General features: G+C 35.0%; 1 protein-coding gene across 4 annotated transcripts in view; it reads right to left on the bottom strand.

Annotated features, from left to right (window-relative positions):
• Positions 1-20,170, bottom strand: part of LOC148952700 (lactosylceramide 4-alpha-galactosyltransferase-like) — a 99,868-nt gene that overhangs the window by 15,166 nt on the left and 64,532 nt on the right. The window contains exon 1 of one of the 4 annotated variants that reach the window (XM_089087365.1): positions 15,128-15,198. The exons of 2 other annotated variants lie outside the window; for them this stretch is intronic. The gene's annotated coding sequence lies outside the window, so the exon portion shown is untranslated. Of the gene's footprint in view, positions 1-15,041; positions 15,199-20,170 lie in introns of those variants that run through there. One more of the 4 variants, XM_089087363.1, reaches the window with a different exon arrangement.

Consider the following 20,170-nt stretch of genomic DNA (forward strand, 5'->3'; position numbering starts at 1 on the left):
TTTTTCCACAAACACTTTATCGCAATTTTTAATTATTTTAGTTAAGAGTGTTGTTTTGCCTGACACTGATAGCCCACACAGAAACGATCTGAATGGTGTTTTAAATTGATACATGTTCCCTTTAACAGTTCACCTAGACAACTAACTGTAGACTATAGTTGTCTAATGACTAAATAATTTCCCTATACTACTCCGTTCAAGAATAATGAGGATAAGAAGAACAAAATCAATAAAGAATCATATTTTCTTTTATTATACGCATAAAAGTAATAGCACTATATAAATACTACATTGAACATGAAAAAAATTAAACACGAAAAAATACACTTTTTTTATAATAAAAAATACAACATTTACATAAGCACTAGAAAAAAACACTTTAATAAATACACTTTTTTTTATTTATAAAAAATACAAAATTTATTAGAATATTCACACACTTAAAATAATAATATCACACTTTTATTTACAACATTTTATATTTGAAATGGGGTTTCCCCCGGGGGGGGGGCGGCCACTGCGGCGGCCGGGAAGCGGCGGCCGGGAAGCGCCAGGGGCCGGAAAGCACCGCGGGCCGGGGCGGGGCCCACTGTGACGGGCCGGAGGGGGCATTAAGCGGAACTTATGTGGAAATTGCTCTGCCTTGCACACACACACACACATTGAAAATTGTTTGTGATATAAAAAAAAATTAAAAACACCCATCTCCAAAAAAAACCCTCCCACCCAATTTGTACTTATTTAACGAATTTAAGTTAATTTTTCTAGACCGAGTTGTTTTCTGTACTCTACACATTCAACTCGGTCGGAAATTAAATAATGACCGTGTGGTAGTACCTTCACACCATCCTCAAGTACATAAACTTTGCCTAATATTGTCGACATGGCATTTTTCTCAACTCTAAATGTGTAGTTTTTAAATTGTTAAGAGCGAATCGCCATGACTTTCGCTATTGGGACTAAACTACGTTCCAAACAGTTTCTAAACACACTCATGTCGAAATTATTTTTTAGAAAGTGTGTAGGCACCCCTTTGCAAACTTGTTTGATATCCTTGTTGTGCGTTTCCACACAGTATACCTTTGGCCCAGGAAACACATCACTGGATATCAGATCACTTCCCGTTTCAGATTTCAACATTAACAATTGATTTGGGGCCTGGCGTTTCACTAGCTCTGGGTAGAAGGATTTATTCCAGTTGGTTTAGTCCATTTGTAAGATAATTTACTCACCATTTTCCAAATCATTCAATAGATTTTCAGTTTAACTTTTAACAGGGGTGAATTAGTGTCCCAATAATACACTTGAACTTGTCCCTCAATCGGCCATTGTACCTTGCATACATTATAATAAAATGACAACCTGAGTTTTGTTAGATATTTTAGTTATTGCACTCCCGCCTGCTATATTTTTGTTTAAAGCAATGTTTCTTTTCTTTCGATGTAGGAGCACCATATTAGAGTCTATGATTGTGAACGATGTGAAGTTTGGATCTGCAATGATTCGAGCACAATCTTTGGGATTGGTTACAATGTCACATCGAGTTCTGTTTCGTACGCTTTCGCAGATTTTACAGAAAGCTGAGTTCAAAATGAGTATATAAACTTCTTTTTCAACTTTCGTTTTCGCTTGTGAACGCTTACTGACAAAGGTGTCAATAAACGTTTTCAGGTAAGGCTTTTGATCAAATTGGAGGGCTCTATGAATCTTTGTGACTTTGAAACCATTGGACACCATCCATTTCAATAGCACGTGATGAACAACGATATTCTGTTTCGGGTTGAGGTCGGCAACTAGTTTTTGTTTTGAAAGTACCCAGTGCATACTCCCGTCCTCCACTAATGACAAATTTTAGGGGCTCAGAGAGTCCCTACCCACCGGTCTATTTATGCACGGAAAAGCAGTCTTTTACCGAGTCATGGATTTCCATGGGTATTTCACCGTCAATTTCAAAAAACCATCCCTGTGCCCCATTCTCCTCAACGCTAGCAATGTCGGGGAAATTCGAAGCAAACGTATTGTCAAGCAATTTATAATTGCCACACGAAAAACAGTAGTGAGACATTGCCGATGGGTAAAGAGAATTCATATCCAAAAAAACTGCGTCTGACTTTTCATCGGTGTGCTGTCCGGTAGGATCAGTTTTCATGATACGGTCCCCTTGAAAAACATACCCACCCCTCATTTGTATCTAGACAAAAAGATTCTGTTCGAAGTTGGCGATCAGACTTGTTTATTCTTTGCTGATTTTAAGTATCAAGTCCATCACCAGATGAGGAGTGGAAAAATAATAACCTAAATCCAACCCGAATTCCCCATAGATTTTATCCGTATTTTTGCACACAATGTCCAGAAGAGTGAGTACGTCACTGGCCAAGTATAGTTTACAATAATCCCACCAATTTTTACATCCGCCCTTTGCCCAAACCCTCTTAGCAAATTCGTAGTCGCTAGTGGTGCACTCACTCTCAGTAAGATAATTGTTAAAAAGCTTCAATGGGCGGTAATGACACCTCATCTAGCCTCGAGGCAGAGTTGTAATAATCATATAGATATATGCCCTTACACGTTAATAAATCACACATTTCATCATCGGGGAAGTGCTGTTTGAGGAGGGGGAAGCAATCAAAATTGTCACTTTTCTGTACCTGAATCAATTGACTTAAGGATTTGGGGAAGTAGCTTAAAGAGTCTAAGAAACGGATTTTATTTCGGCATGTTATATCCTTTTCAACTGTTTTCCACATGAATTCTACTAGCAGTAGCTTCTCCGATGATTTGGGTATGATATTATATGAAAAAGAACCATCTATCCATGCGTCATCTACAACTATACCCTTAGCAATATGGGCCAACGACGGTAGAACGAACTTTAAGTCGTAATTGGAATTGTGTATAAAAACCGGTACGAAATATTGCTATCTAACGTTTAAATTGCACGACTGATGTGCTACCCCTCTAAAATTACTCCCCCTCCCCGATGTAATTTCCTGCCACAAATGATCGAGGTTGATCACCTTTCTCCTCCCCCCATTCTCTACCCCATCATCAAAGTCCCCCTTGCAAACCCAACACATTTTACGATTTTTAATGGTCAATCTGTCATCTGGTGATAGGAGCATATGATAGTTTGTGTAACGAAGTCGCAAAATTGCACCGTTCGCTGTTTTGATTAGACTGACCAATGCCGAGCGCATGTAGTCTTCACCGTCACCCAACATCTCAACTACATCCAGCACTTGCATGGTATTATTGGAATCTCGTTGCGCGTGTGCGAAAGAGACCACTATGGCTTCGCGTATTTTAACACGATTTGGATTTGACAAATCGTACACGTCTGCGAGTTTCTCCTCGCAACCTAAACTAATTTTACTGCTCTGTAAGAAAGTGTTTGGGAATTCTTTAAAGCATAATATAGCTCTATCTCCGCTTACCGTCTTCACAGCCTAGTATCCATGACGTTTACAGGGTTTCATGTGATGCTTTAACTTTAAATCAGAGTGAAATCTTGAGAGGCATGTCGGACAGTAATAACACACAACTTTCCCCTTCTTACCCTCACATAAAAACCTACTAATATCGGTAATTGGATTAAAATGTCCAATTGAATCAGGCTCTGTGAGTGGCGTGTATAGAAGCCACACCCAATCTTCCACTGATTCAATTGAAGGAGCCCTCACTGGACATAATACGCCCTTCTTATTGGAACGGTGACCCTCCTCAAATTCGGTTTCACACTGTAACACCGTGACACCAATCTTTAAATGTGCATTAGCCCGCTCGAAAATATCTATTCCTTTTAGTGTCACGGGAAATTGACCATTTAAACAATTAAAATCTACTATGGGGAACTTTGAACCCTCCCTACCATTAACTGCCAATCCGTCCAACTTTCTTAGATGCATCTTTTTGAAGAGGTCTGTATGCGGCAATTAAAAATGCATACTTGAAACACTGCAGCCTCGTATCGAAACAGATTCGTAAGTATCCCTCTACATCCCTCTAAATCTGAATGATATTTTAAAACTAGAGCCCTCTTCCCAGCCCCACCATCTCTTAAAACAAAATCTTTTTTAAATCTACAAATATTAACATTTAAACTCTTAATTAATAAAACCACCGAGCTGCCACCCCCCTCGTTATAATTTTCCCATTTACTTTGAATGCTATTAACCCAATCTAGAAAAACCTCCCCATAATTTGATAAATGCGGGCAAATTGCCAACATCTCTGTGTGCAAGTATTTTGAATACAGCTCACTCGTATTTTCATTTAAAAAAATATTTTTAGTGCTTTTTATGCTTTTAAACTGACCCCCAACCCCCACAACCTCATCTTTTGTTCAAGAAGATCCTGAATCTTGTTAGCATATAAATATGTAATGGCCAGGGGATCTCCTATTATATCCCCTGACACTAAAGAGTTAAAGAGGTCACCGAATTTGGCGCTGTAGACCTTTGTATGGTGCAAGGCAGAGTTGGAAAGAAAAAATTCTGGAAGTGGGGGTACTTGTGATGATGTTATATCATTATTAGTACTAGTACTAGCGGTATCATTAACAAGAATGGTGGGGGGTTGCATAGAATTATCAATGGCACCACCCCCAGTATGTTCTGTTGCATTGGATGGACGTGGCATAAATTCTCCTAGGCTAGTTAGTATATCTTCCAGGGTGTTTGGGGATAGCTGATCAAGCCACCCTATATTGTCCTATTACGGAATTTCTTTGTGAGGACCCGTTTGAGATGCACTAGTACTACTAACATCACCTAGATGCTCTCCCATAAATCTATCTGTCCATTCCGGGTCCTCCACCATGTCAATGTCACAAGTTAGATCGTCTAGGCTGGCCATATCCCCAAAATAATCATTTAGAAAACCCCTGTACCCCTCCATAGTATCAAGAACTAGTGTAGACTTATACGTAAGCTCCGTTACTGTGGCGAGAAACGATTCAGTTCAGCTACAATTTACTGTTTGACAACTTTATGAAGATGGCACTAACCAATTACTATTTAATAGAAAAAAGGGTTTATTTTCAATGTGATATTAAAATAGTTTCAAAAGTCTTAAAAAAAATGCTCATTTTTCAACCCATCCTCAAAACTCAATTTCCTCCTCCTAGCATTATTTTAACTAAATACTTGCCCCCTCACTTCATATAAAGTAGCCAAAATAGAACTTAGTTTTTTTTAAATTACACTGAAAAAAAATGAACGCCTAAAAAGATCCTCCCCCGATAAATATTCGCTAGTTTGGTGTGGCATAGAAAATGCAATGTTTTGACTAATAGCAAAAGAGTGGTTTCTTTGACAATCAAAAAAATTACATTACATTCAGGTATATCGGAGGGGAATAGAGAAATTTAAAACAATGGTTGGGGCAGGAGGTTAATATTTCAATACCTCTGACACACAATCTTAGAGTATTAAAAAAATAGTAAGAAAAAAAGGCTAAAAAAGTTGGAAAGAAATAGTTAGATATATCTATAATCAGGTATAAGGTAGAGGTAGAATGTTTACACTTCAAAATTCAGACTGCACTTGTGTGCCTGAAGCCCCTAGCAAAACATGAAGGGGGGAGACCTCACGATCTTGAATAGACGGGGCTGAGGCATTATGAGAAGCCATCCACTCTCTTTTCAATTTTCTGCCGGGTTGCATATAGGTTTGCGAAGAGCTGAAACTGACGTGAGAGGCTCCTGGCATTGAAAGTTGTGTGATCGCTGGGTTGCCCAGAGAATGCGAAGAGCAACCGGCATATTTTATGATAGAAGGCCTTGCAGCTTGCATTGGTGTGGCATCGGCACCTCTTGTTCTCTTTTCAGGGGGAGAGTAATTGTCGGAATCCTCCTTAAAAAAGAAGAACAATTTAGATTGAAATAATGATCCCTCTTTTACAGAAGAAAAATTAGTACCCCCCACCCCATAACCAGAATTTTGTCTAGAAAGCATTTATCGCAAAGAAGCCTCTCCCTTTTTTTCAGCAAAGCAAAAAGTAAAAATTTGCATGAAATATACTAGGCTTAGAAATCAAACGTTTTATTACACGACTTGTGAAAAAATAAATCTTGACAAAAAGTAGTCTTAGGATAGAAATCGATGTTTCTATTTTTTACCATTTAGAAATTTTTTTTAAATGTTCCAGTCTATAGGCTTTAAATAAGATAAAAAGATTGTTAACACACAGCTTACACGCATAAAATTTGCGATCAAAGGTAAAAATGCTATTCAATTTACGCATAATAAAGCTATGTATCTTTTTCTTAAACCCCCTCCCCACTTACTTTTCATGCGAAGAAACAGTTTGTTTTCACTTTACAACGAAGGTGTTAGAATTGATAGATTCCTCTTTACCTCTTTTACAGAAGAAAAATTAGTACCCCCCTCCCCATAACCAGAATTTTGTCTAGAAAGCATTTATCGCAAAGAAGCCTCCCCCCTCTTTTCAGCAAAGCAAAAAGTAAAAATTTGCAAGAAATATACTAGGCTTAGAAATCAAACGTTTTATTACACGACTCGCAAAAAAATAAATCTTGACAAAAAGTAGTCTTAGGATAGAAATCAATGTTTCTATTTTTCACCAGTTATAAAATTTTTTTTAAATGTTCCAGTCTATAGGCTTTAAATAAGATAAAAAAGATTGTTAACACACGGCACACAGGCATAAAATTCGCTATCATAGGTAAAAATGCTATTCAATTTACGCATAATAAAGCTATGTATCTTTTTTCTTAAACCCCCTCCCCCCGGACTTTTCATGCGAAGAAACAGTTTGTTTTCACCTTACAACGAAGGTGTTAGAATTGATACATTCCTCTTTACCTCTTTCAGATAAGAAAAATTAGTACCCCCCCCCCGCCCCATAACCAGAATTTTCTATAGAAAGTATTTATCGCAAAGAAGCCTCCCCCTTTTTTTCAGCAAAGCAAAAAGTAAAAATTTGCAAGAAATATACTAGGCTTAGAAATCAAACGTTTTATTACACGACTTGTGAAAAAATAAATCTTGACAAAAAGTAGTCTTAGGATAGAAATCAGTGTTTCTATTTTTACCAGTTAGAAAAAAATTTAAATATTCCAGTCTATAGGCTTTAAATAAGATTAAAAATATTGTTAACACACAGCTTACAGAGCTAAAATTCGCGATCATAGGTAAAACTGTTATTTAATTTACGCATAATAAACCTATGTATCTTTTTTCTTAAACCCCCTCCCCCTTACTTTTCATGCGAAGAAACAGTTTGTTTTCACCTTACAACGAAGGTGTTAGAATTGATACATTGCACCTTCCCCGCCTCCCCCCATATAAACACTGAGTACTCAAAATGGCTAACAAAAACTATATGAAACTAACTCCCATCCCCCCTCTTTGTATTTCAAAGGATTTACTCTCGCTAATTTGACCAAAAAATATCTCTTTTTCAACGAAACCTTTGCTTAAGCCGCTATCCATAGGCATGTGGCATTAATCACTTCTGATAATGCGCAAGCAGAGGTTGTTTATGAAATCGTCCCTCTTGTAACAGGTTTAAACACACATGGTTTTACTTAGACTGGAAAGAAAGCACACTCTATTTTGATAATGGGAAATGACATTTTGAACGAAAGGATTATTTGCAATGAATGAATTAAACTCGTAAACAGAGGGGGGGGGGAAGATGGGGTTTACGTAATGGAAAAAAGAGCGTATTTTACGCTTTCTAGCGATTATAAACATCATATAGTAGAGTTTGTATTGTGGGGGGATGGGAATATGTCCTGAATTTAAATTTACTGGAGGGTGACTATGTAAACTGATTTTATTTTGAAATAAATTAAGAAAATTTATTAAATTGGACTCACATTATAAGTTGATGTAGCTAAAGCTTCCAAGTCAATAATATCAAATGCTTTATCCATGGTGTGTTAGAACATTATGAAAATTTAATCGTAACGCATGCCCGTTATATACAAAATCTCAAGGGCGGATGAAAATCACTCCTATTATTTGAAACCAATTACCAATCAAATTATCGTATATGGAGTAACCTCTGCTCTCTTTGATTGGCCCTAAAAAATGGGTGTTGACTCAAAAACCAGTCTGGTTGTGTTATACAATCTTGACTATAGTTTCAAAACGTGTTTGACCACTTTATAGGTTTTGCTCGCTTTTTAAAATGTGCACGTGAAACTATAATGTATATTCTTGTTAAATTCCTTGTGCAATTGATATCAATAGCAATAACCAGTCTGGTTGCGTTATATAATCTTGACCTTAGTTCCATAACATGTTTGTTCACTTTATAGGTAAAGGTTTGCTCGCTTACTGCAATTTGCACGTCAAACTATAGTGTATATTCTTGTGTAATTCCATGTATCCCTGAAATATATAGCAATAACCAGTCTGGTTGCGTTAAATAATCTCAACCATACTTCCAAAACGTGTTTGTTCACTTTATAGGTAAAGGTTTGCTTACTTTTTACAATTTGCACGTGAAACTGTACTGCATATTCTTGTACAATTCCATGTGCAATTGATATCTATTATACTATTACTACTCTTATAAGTGAAAGACAAGCACTTGCTCAAAGCAAATGAGCAAAATTTATTTGAAAAATCTGTTGCTTATAAAAATCATAAAATGTATCTGTTATTATTAATCGTGTAAGTAACCTTTTAGCGTCAATTGGAAATGTGTTTCATTGTCTTACCAAAACGCTCCAGAACTTTAAAAAAAAGAAGAATCTGAATAATATATTTCTTCACAATCCATCAGAGATCAGCGAATAAACTGTAGTTTATTAAAAAAAAAATCTTATTTGGTTAAACACTTGGACGTTCGTCTAACATAGTTTTTGCTTCTACCATTATGCGGATCATCACATAAAAAACATAAAATATGTAAATAAGTAAACATGTATTCTCCTTAAATGGCACAAATAATGAAAAGAAAAAAAAAGCTATTGGCGCACAGATGCACGCGATGCAAAACAAAATAACAGCTCTACAACAGCAAAAACAAGACAGCATCGGTAGACAGACGTGCAAAATATCCAAGCAAAAAAGTAACCAAAAGGAGGATACATGAATAGATTGCCACAGTTAGAAAGAATTATGAAATAGTTTCAACATTTTATGTTTACTATAAAAGAAGATGATCGTAAAATATGTCGACTACATTTTAAAACTAGTTCATGTTTGTGAATCAAAATTAGCCTTTGAAGCTAGAATGAAAGAGCCGGGACGGCTCGCCTTAAGGAAAAGAGCACTGTAATAACCTGACATTTTATGTTTTAATAAATTGATTTTAACAAAAGCATTGTAAAATGCAACAATGCAAATAATAATTGGGGTCTAGATAAAAAGTTTTGAAAATGCCCGCCAAACTAAGAGCTGACGGAATGGCGGCGGAGATACAGGAAATTTGCAATACCCCTTCCTTGTTTTAAAACAGGACGTGTGGTCGGGGCATAAAATATATATATATATATATATATATATATATATATATATATATATATATATATATATATATATATATATATATATATATATATATATATATATATATATATATATATATATGCCGTTTTTGCGATAACGGGGCTCTCTCTCTAAATTATTTTGTATGACCTCTGGATTTTTGAATCATTTTTGGAACTGTAAGCGTATATGATTCAAATATTATTTGTATTAGATGATCGTGCCTTACTTGTCTCACTATACTACACCTGAAACGCACTTTACTGCAGTGTCACTACTTATAGTGTCACTATTTCAACTACAACTACTACTTCTGTTAACACTACTACGATGACTACTACTATTAAGGCCAGGGGTCTTAAGATGACACTTTCAGGGAATTATAAAGCGGATATTCAAGTAAATCAAAGCACACTCTGTGCATACAAGTCATCAAAATGGTGTATCGACAGTGTCTTAGGAACGGCTAAGAGAGTTAAGATGAAAAAATCGGAACCGGTTGAGGGAAATGATGAACTAATGATCTAACGGAAAGAAACTATGTGCTATTACTGTTGCTACTATTACTACTACTCATACTACTCCTACTACTATTACTATTACTACTGCTACCAAGGCTAAGGCTATGAGGGTAAAAGTTTCAGGTGATGTTTAGGAGGATGTTGAAGTAAATCAGAACACACAAAGTACATCCATCTCGTTAAGAGGTTTCATCAGTAAAGTTACAGAAACGGATTAGAGTATTTAGTTAGAACTTATATGGCATTTAAGAGGAACGTTGAGCTAGCCACAAGTACTCATTGTATATTTCTACTACTGCTAATATTGCCACTACTAGTACCTCTACTGCTGTTACTACTAATACTACTACTACTACTACTGCTACTATTAGTACATCTACTACTGCTACTAATAATAGTGCTATTACTACTGCTACTACTATTACTACTACTGGTACTACTACTACTACTATTGCTACTGCTACTACTACTACAACTACTACTGCTAGTACTACTAATAAAACTCTTACCATTACTACTACTTGTAAGGCTAAGGTTATAAGAGTGAAGCTTTCAGGGAATATTCAGTGGGTCATAACGAACTAAGTCTTAACACACTACGGGCATGCGGGTTTTCAGAAAGGTGTATTAATAATATTTCAAATACGGCTTAGGGTATTAATTTGAAAGTTTCATTGCCGGTTCAAGGGAAAGTTGAATTAACCAACAGATACTATGTGCTTACTACTACTATAACTGCTACTCCTAATATTACTAATTAGAATTTTTTCCATGACAACACTGCCTTCTCTATGACGAAATAAATAAGAGTTCCAAATAGGGACAGGTCCTTCCATTAGACAGTGAAATAAAAATATAAAACACAGGCTCTAAATATTTCGATTGCTTGGACCCTGAAGTTATTATTTTGTTTAGTATAAATATAGTTTGTTTTAATTTTGTTATGCTAGTAGCTCTACTTGTGATGATGACCGACTGTGTAATTAAAATATTTAATTCTATCAATTAATAACGTATTCAATTCTATCAATTAAAAAAATATTTTCCACAAAAGAAGTTTTTCAAGGATAAGTTTAGAGGCGAGATGACATAAAGTCAAATAGTAATTCAAGTGTAAAACGAACATAAATCACTATCAATAAACGAGTGAAACCAAAGAACAAACAGAAAACATACTTATTGAAGTATGTTTTCAATACTTATTGTATGTATTATAGCCGAAGTATGTTCAAATAACAATACTTATTGAAGTTAAACTTGAACTGCACAGAAACCACTGCAAACAGGAGTAGGGTTAACACTTACTATGCCCTGTAAAGATCAGAACGTCACTTGCGCTTTACTAAAAACAATTATGGTTTGGAGCTGTGAGATTTAACTTTTCCTAACATAAAAAGAAGATCATTTGATGTATTTATGTATATACATTTCTATTGGAATACAAATTAAAAAGTTTGATATATATTAATATTCCTTCCTGAAGGTCTCATCAGTTTTATATTTATTAATGTTATAAAAGAGAAAACCTTTAAAATATATTTTGTTTTAGTAAGGTGCAAATGACATTCTGGTCTTATCAAGGCATAGGCATAAGTTGATTAGTTCAGTATACCCCTCAACATTCCCTGAAAGCTTTAGCTTGATGCCCTCGGCCATAGTAGTAGTTGTAGAAGCGGTCGTAGCAGAAGTAGTTGTTCAATGTCGTTCCTGAGATATCACTGTTCTTTTGAAAACCTGCATGCATATAGTGTATTTTGGATTCACATTCCCCCTCACATCCTCAATATTTCTTAAAAGTTTAACCTCAATCCTCTAAGCCTTGGGAGTAGTAGCAAGTGTAGTAGTAGTAATAATAATAATAATAATAGTAGTATTATCTTTAGTGGCAATAGTAGCAGTAGCAGCAGCAGTAGTGGTAGTACTAGTATGAGTATGTACATAGAGCCTTTTAGTTAGTTAGACATCCTCCTCAACAGGCAGTGCAAGTTTCAACTTTATATCCTCAGCCGTTCCTGAGATGTTGCTTATATGGCTTTTTGAGAGCCTGTATGCACATAATGTCTTTGTTTAGTTAAACATCCCCCTCAACAGTTCCTGAAATTTCCACCTTATTGCCTTTAGCCTTCGAAGTAGAAGCTTTAGTTGTAGAAGTAATTGTAGTAGCATTAGTAATAGTCAAAATAAATAAAAGGTCCAAATAGGTACAGGTCCTTTTATTAGACAGTGAAACAAAAATATAAAACAAAGGCTCTAAATATTTCGATAAAATTTCGATAAAATTGATAGAATACTCTTGAAGTGGTTTTGCCTATATGAACTACCCTATTTGTCAGTCTCGGTCAGTTTTATTGTTTGTTCTTTTTATTGTACGTTGAATTTCTTATTTGTTCTACTTTTGTTTTGTATAGGATTGCTATTAGACATTATAGCCGAAATATTCAATTACTCTTCTTCCATAATTCATCGCCTTTTAAATTTAATCATTAAATCATCTCCTTTATTGTTGCTTTCAACTATCTACGAAATATTTAGTATCGAGTAATTTTGAATTAACAAAGACAGTAGAAATGAAATCTGATAGTTTTCAATTGGTTAAGTGGACACTTAAATAGCCATATACACAAAAAGAAAATTTTATAATTCAATTTGATTAAACAGGACTCTATGTGAAGTTCCACAATTTTTGGCAGTAGCGGGTGCCAAACTAAAAAAGGAAACATTGGTGAAAAATCAGAGAAAAATAAGCTAAAATCAAATGACATCAAACGGCTTAAGAAAGAGTATCTTTCCTTCGAAGGCATAGCTGTCCTTAGGAACCAACATTTTGTATTGTGTTTGAATTCTTACGGATCAAAAGTGTTGCCTAATTTAGATGGTTAGTATCGCTTATTTATTTTCACTGATCAACTTGACAACAGTGACAAAATGTGTAACTACCCTAAAAACTTAGAAAATCATAGTTTTAATATATGAATATACCTAAGATGGGTGCAGGGGAGGGGGGCAAACATGTTTTCAATTTTATATCCATGGTCCTTCCACTGACAGCCCATCCCTACACAAACTTGTGTTTCCACTTCCTCCAATATACCCAAACTTTCCTTCAATATTTCCTTAGAATATCTTCTCACCCCCGTTCGATGACTCCCTGTTTTTCCTAATAACATTGAAAGCTTAAGTAGATCAAACCAGTATCACTAAAGCTCTTAAGAATGTAATTTAGTAGATTTAAAAGAGAAAGAAGAGAGTTTTAAAGAGAAAAAAGAGAAAGGAGAGAGAAAGAGAAAGAAGCGTACATTAAAAAATAGTAAAAGTGATTGAAGAAGTAGTAACATAAAAAAAATAAAGTATAAAGTCCATTTTTTGGACTTTATTTTTGATAGGACTTTATTTCCATTTTTTGGACTCTATTTTTATAGCACCTTTAAAGTTGTAGGAGCTACAAAATGTTACGGTACGATATTGTGATGTTGGAAAATTCTTATATTTCTGGCCAAGGCTTTTGGGCTAAAGACCTAAATTTCAAATCTGCTAATCATATCTTGATCTCCAGACTTTCTCAAGATTTGACTTGGATGGGGTTGGGGATATCAAGATATTTGAAAGGTTAATACATGAAGCAGGCTTTTCTAGACATCACATATTCAATATAAGCCTATATCAGGCTTAAACTGTAAGTAAGGAGCGACTCGACTCATTAGTAACCGAAACTTTATATACGGAAGTATAATATCATTAGATGCATCAAACGAATTTGCTTATTATGCTGATTTTAAATACATAAGATTCATAAAGTTTCGTGTTACGTATGAAAAGTTACGAGCCTGAAAAAATATGTTTGATTTTTCAAGACAGGGGGAAAATGCTCCTTAAAAGTCCAGGTATCTTAATGAAAACCACACCATCAGATTTACCCTATCAGAAAACCCTACTGTAGAAGTTTTAAGCTTCTATATACAAAAATATGGAATTTTGCATTTTTGCCAGAAGAATCACGGATGCGGGTTGATTTTTTGTTTTATGTTTTCAGGAGCAATTGCATCGAACCAATTTCCCCTAAAGATCGGAAAAGGTAACATTCAAACGGAAATTAGAAGTTCTAGTGCCCTTTTTAAGTGGCCAAAAAGATTGGAGGCAACTAGCTCCCCTCCCATGCCTCTTTTTTCCCCAAAGTCGTCCGATCAAAATTTCCGAGAAAATATTTCCAAGCAATTGGGGATGTCCGGAGTGATCGGGAAAACGATTAGAATTTAAAGTCTTTTTCAAACGAAAGTATGCTAAGGAGAATTTTTCAGGTTGAATCGTCCGCAAGAAATTTTACGAAGGAGGGGAGATTTCTATCGAGGATAGAATCATCCGTAGAGAAATCATCAGGGGGGTGGGTATATTTTACGTGGGATTGGGGGGGGGGTGAATTTAACGGAGGATTTTCCTGCGAGGGAGATTTTTATGGAGGGTCAGCCAGATTTACCAGCATTATTTGAAAAGTGATCAGAAATTAAATAAAAAAAGTTTTTTCAACTGAAAGTAAGAAGCAACCTTAAAACTCAAAACAAATAGAAATTATTCCGTAAATGAAGGGGTTGCCCCCGTCCTTAATACCTTGCTCCTTAAGCTAAAGTTTGACTGCTTGTCCCAATACCTCAAGAACGACACTTGAAATACAAAGGCCGTTTAATTAGAAAATGAAGCTTTTTTTAAAAGGGCTAAATCCTCAGTGCGAAGGAGCACCCCCTTCATATATGGAATAATTTATGTTTGTTTTTAGTTTTAATGTTACTCCTTTCTTTCAATCGATTTTTTTTTATTTAATTATTTTTAGATCAATGTATAATCAGTATATATTTTGTGCACAAATATAGTATATATTCAACCAAATGTTTACATATAGGGCGAGAGGTTCAATTCAATGACCCCTGGACATGACTCTGTCTTGGTTTATGATCATCTGGATTCCCAAAGCTTCTTGATTTGTGTTCAAATTTCTACTAATATTTCAGGTATCTTTGATGCCCCTCAAGGATCTGACCAAAGCCAAGAATTAGAAATTACAAACCTGATAAGTAAATCCAGACTCTTGTTCAAACGATTGGTGTTGAAAAAAAAATTAGATTTTATCACTTTTATGTGCGATTAACTTACTTCCACGTAGCTTTTTTGCACACACTAGACTAAGAACTTCAACCAAAGCAATGAAATCACCGCAAAATTAATTTAATTCTGCCGGCATTTAGGAAATGATTAGGCTCAATAAAGATTCCTTATCTAAGGTAATACTCAAATAATATGTATTTCCTCGTTTTAGCGCCATAGTAGATAATGACTCTTCCGCAATAGTTGCGTGCTTTTCCGTTAGCTTAATAATTAGATCCAAGCCAGGCTGAAATATGCTGACACACTGAAAGTAACAAAATAATTCGCAAAACTCGTGTGCATTTAAATTAAACAGTATATTAATATTTTCTTCTGACCCCGTTCAAAATGTGTACTTGAAGCGTATATTTTGTGTCAGATGGCAACAAAACGTCTGTAATGTTGAGCATGTGTCACTCCAACCCAAATGGAAGATGTCCTTGCTGCAGCAACAATAAAAAATTACATTGTCGATGTCGTATGGACCACAGATGACCCACGACGAACTAAGTTGTAAGTAAGTAAAAAAAAACAAGTGGTCATTCTACCAAAATTAGGGGTGGGAAACAAAATGTATTTTTCAAAATAAGGGGGAGGGGGAATTCGGTATTTTTAATGTGTTTAATGAAAATACAAAAATGCCATTTTTCAATAAAAATACAACAAATCCAGGGAGGGGGAGTTATGAGGAAGGGTAATGCCCTCGCTTCCATTCCCCCCGTCTCTCCAAATGACGACGCTTAAAATAACCAAAGAGAGATTTTATTAGAGCAGTTTGTGATAGACCCGTAAGTTAGGAAGAAGACAGGCTAATAGTATGAGTAACATCTTTATTAAAACAGGTTTGCTGGAAGAATTCGCCACTAAAACCGTACATATGAATACCCTAAAAACAATTTTGGTTACTCTGGCCCCCAACCTCTGAATATTCAAGGGGGTCAGGGATGAGTATCATTTTTTACAATTATTTTACAAGTAACAAACTTGAATGTAAAAAAAATGAAGTAGGCCTATCCAATAGCATATGCAACAACAAAATGTATTATTCATACTAATTCTGAATGTGTAAAATGTATAAGTTTTAATGTTCCTGAGTATAGCTATTATCACATAAATTTTTTTCTAATTTTAGAAACAGAAATTTAACTCCCCAAAAAGTTAGTGCCATCATTGCAAAAAAATTCAACCTGCATGAGAGATCTAAAGGAACTATCTGCGTTCAGGAGGGGGTATCTCCCTCATATAGAAAAAAATTCTGTCCGTTCTAATTTTTCATGTCGTTCAATTCTTTCATTTGGAAAAACTTATTTTTTTAGCGTAATCAGATTGTTCGTTGTAATGTAAGGAGCGACTGGCCCAATTGTAACCGAAACTCAAAAAATTGAATTTTGATAGCAATACATACATCAAAAGTATTGCCTTTTTATGCTGATTCCAAATATATAAAAATCATTAAGTTTAATATTACCCATCAAAAGCTACAAGCCTGAGAAACTTTACCTTATTATCAAAAAAGAGGGGAAACACTCCCAAATATGAAAAAATCCTGTTTTTTCTAACTGTTATCGTATCAAACCAATTCTTCCTAAAAAATAGAAAGAGGGTCTATTCAAACGATAATTAAAAGTAGCCTACTAGCGCCCTTTTTAATGACCAAAAAGATCCCAGTCCCATTTTCTCCATAGTCATCTGATCATAATTTTGAGACAGCCATCTCGTTCAGCGTAGTTGAAAGGTCCAATACCTGTTTCTCTCGGGATGTTATGTCTTCCACAGTCCCTTGGAAAAGGGCTGTAAGTTATGAAATTTGCCCAATATATACATACACTATTTGTTATTGGGGCAAATACACACATTTTTCTGGGGAAGGAAGGGTTCTAAAGGGAGAATTTTACCATGTGCAAGGAATTTTTGGGGGGTGCACTATCCAGGGGAAATTTTACACGGGGGAAATTTTCCAGAATTCCATTATGAAATTCATTTTAATTGTTTTACTTTCTCTTTGGCAACTCAGTTTCAAATGTACAGATATTCCGGTGGAGATCCACAGGGTTGGAATTGTAGGATCATTTTTCCATTAGGGGGGTTTCATACGGGGGAAATATTCCATTTTGGAATTTTCCGCCGGAGAAACTTTTAATTGGGGCCGGGAAACTTTCGATGCAAATTTTTCTACGGAGAAGGATTTGCAGTTAGATTTGAAAAATGATAAGAAATTAAATACAAATTTCCTTTTTCAAATGAAAGTAGGCTAAGAAAATTTTCTAGGCGGAATTGCCCGCGGCAAATTTTTCAGAGAGAACTTCCAGCGAGGATGGAATTTTCCAGGGGGTTTTACGCAAAGAAACTTTCCATGGATGAATTTAAGTGGGAGATTTCCATGGATGGGAGGGGGATTTCTAAGTATTAATGGAAAATGATCAGAAATTAAACAAAAAACACATTTTTTCGGCTGAAAGTAAGAGTGATATGGTCTTATACAGTTGCTTGAAGCTCTACACCTTTTCACAGAGAGTGAGTAGTCCCTCGCTTGTCAAGGCCATCCCCTAAGGCACTCTTGAGGATCAATGAGCTCTATCAAGGCTCTTCTCTGAGGCACTCTTGAGGATCAATTAAATGTATCAAGGTCATCCCCTAAGACACTCTTGAAAGTCACTGGAGTCTGAACAAACCCAGACAAGGCGGTTATACCTTTCTTGATGCTATTGTGAAAAGATTGCGTAATGATCTAAGATGGTCACTAAGTATTTTCCAATGATTTTGGGAAACATCTGACTAGGGTAGGATTTGAACTGGAGACTCCTAAGGATGAAGGAATGCCATGCTAGTCAACTGAACTAACAAGTCGATGCTAATAAATTGTTCTTAGAAATATATTGACAAAAACCCTCACATATCACCTTATGAATTAACAATTAAATGAAATCAGGAGTATCCTATTAATAGGTTCGACCACGTCCATTGAATTTATAAAATATTTGTCTGGTGTAGGAGTTGAGTGTGAGACCTGAGATTTCCTATGGTAAAAGAACGATGCGTTCGTCATCTCAACCAACAAGTCAATCATATTATTATGTTCTTAGAAATACAGTATAGACAATAGGTTTCATGCACTTGTTATTCCATTGAATTGTATGTGTTTGGACAATGAAATCTACCAAGGCCATTCCCTAAGTTACTCTTCAGGATCAATGATTCTATCAAGGCTATTCCCTAAGGCATTCTTGAGGATCAATGAACTCTATCAACTCCATTCCCTAAGTTATTCTTGAGAGTCACTGCACTTATTTTTTTATTACGTCTAATAGCTGTTTTTTAAACCGTTTTATCTCTTATAGTGCTTCTTAATAATTAAAAAAAAATTATAAGTTGGGATACAAGACACACAACTTTTCTAGACTCTCAGGGTAGATTGTCATTAATTTTAGTAGTATAACCACTATGGACACGACAACTCCGATCTTCCTCAATTTTTTTGAAATAAATACATGCATTATCATAATTAACATGACTGGGTCTATATCTCTACCCAATCCCCCCGAATTTTTAAACCAAGCCTTAACAGGATTATTAGTAGAATATGTATTATGAGTATGGCAGGGTCCATACTCCCAATTAAAAAAAAATTTCTGGTTGTGAACATGAAATGAATAGACACAGTATCGTGGTGAAGATGAATGAGCCCCATAACCCCACCCCCCTCCCATTTAAGAATAAAAATATCACAGAAAAAGGTTTCAAAATTAAAAAAAAATGTCATGGAGACAAAAAAGTCTCGAAGTTAAAAAAACGTCTCGAAAAAGAAATAAACGTAGCGAAGAAAAAACATATCGAAGTTAAAAAAATCATCTCGAAGAAAAAAATTTCACAAATAAAAAACAGCACCTCGAAGTTAAAAAACGTCACGAAGATATAAACGTCTCGAAGTAAAAAAAGTCTCGAAATAAGATTAAACATTTCAAAGTTAAAACAAAAACGTCACGAAGAAATGAAAACGTTTCGAGGAAAAAACACTAAGTTAAAAAAAAAAATATTGAAGTTAAAATAAAATTCACGAAGGAAAAAAAACGTCTCGATGTTAAAAACAACACCTCAAAGTAAAAAAAAGGCCTCGAAGTAAAAAAACATCTTAAAGTTAAAACAAAATTGTCACGAAACATATCGAAGTTAAAAAAAACATCACGAATAAAAAAACGTCTTCAAGTTATAAAACAACATCTCGAAGAAAAAACGTCACAAAGAAAAAAGATCAACGTCTCGAAGTTAACTACGAGAAAAAACGAAAAAAAAACAAATTTTTGAACCAAGCCTTAACAGGATTATTAGTAGAATATGTATTATGAGTATGGCAGGGTCCGTACTCTCATTTAAAATATTTTTTTCTGGCTATGAACATGAAATGAATAGACACAGTATCGTGATGAAGATGACTGTGCCCCAGAACCCCCCCCCCCCCATTTAAGAATAAAAACACCACAGAAAAAGGTCTCGAAGTTTAAAAAAAATGTCATGAAGAAAAAAAAGTCTCCAAGTTAAAAAACAACATCTCGAAAAAGAAAAAAACGTAACAAAGAAAAAAAATATATCGAAGTTAAAAAACAACATCTCGAAGAAAAAATTTCACAAATAAAAAACAGGACCTCGAAGTTAAAAAACATCGCAAAGAAATAATCGTCTCGAAGTAAAAAAAACGTCTCGAAATAAGATAAAACATCTCAAAGTTAAAACGAAAACGTCACAAAGAAATGAAAACGTTTCGAGGAAAAAAACCCAAAGTTAAAACAAAACATCTTGAAGTTAAAAAAAACTTCATGAAGGAAAAAAATGTCTCGAAGTTAAACACAACACCTCGAAGTAACAAAAGCCTCGAAGTAAAAAAACGTCTCAAAGTTAAAACAAAATTGTCACGATACATATCGAAGTTAAAAAGAAACATCACGAATAAATAAAAGTCTTCACGTTAAAAAACAACTTCTCGAAGAAAAAAACGTCACAAAGAAAAAAAAACAACGTCTCTAAGTTAAAAAAGCGTCTCGAGGTAAAAAAAAAACC

This window comes from Artemia sp. Qi Xiang Cuo, chromosome 4, assembly GCF_049724085.1.
Source record: "Artemia sp. Qi Xiang Cuo chromosome 4, ASM4972408v1, whole genome shotgun sequence".
NCBI lineage: Eukaryota > Metazoa > Arthropoda > Branchiopoda > Anostraca > Artemiidae > Artemia > Artemia sp. Qi Xiang Cuo.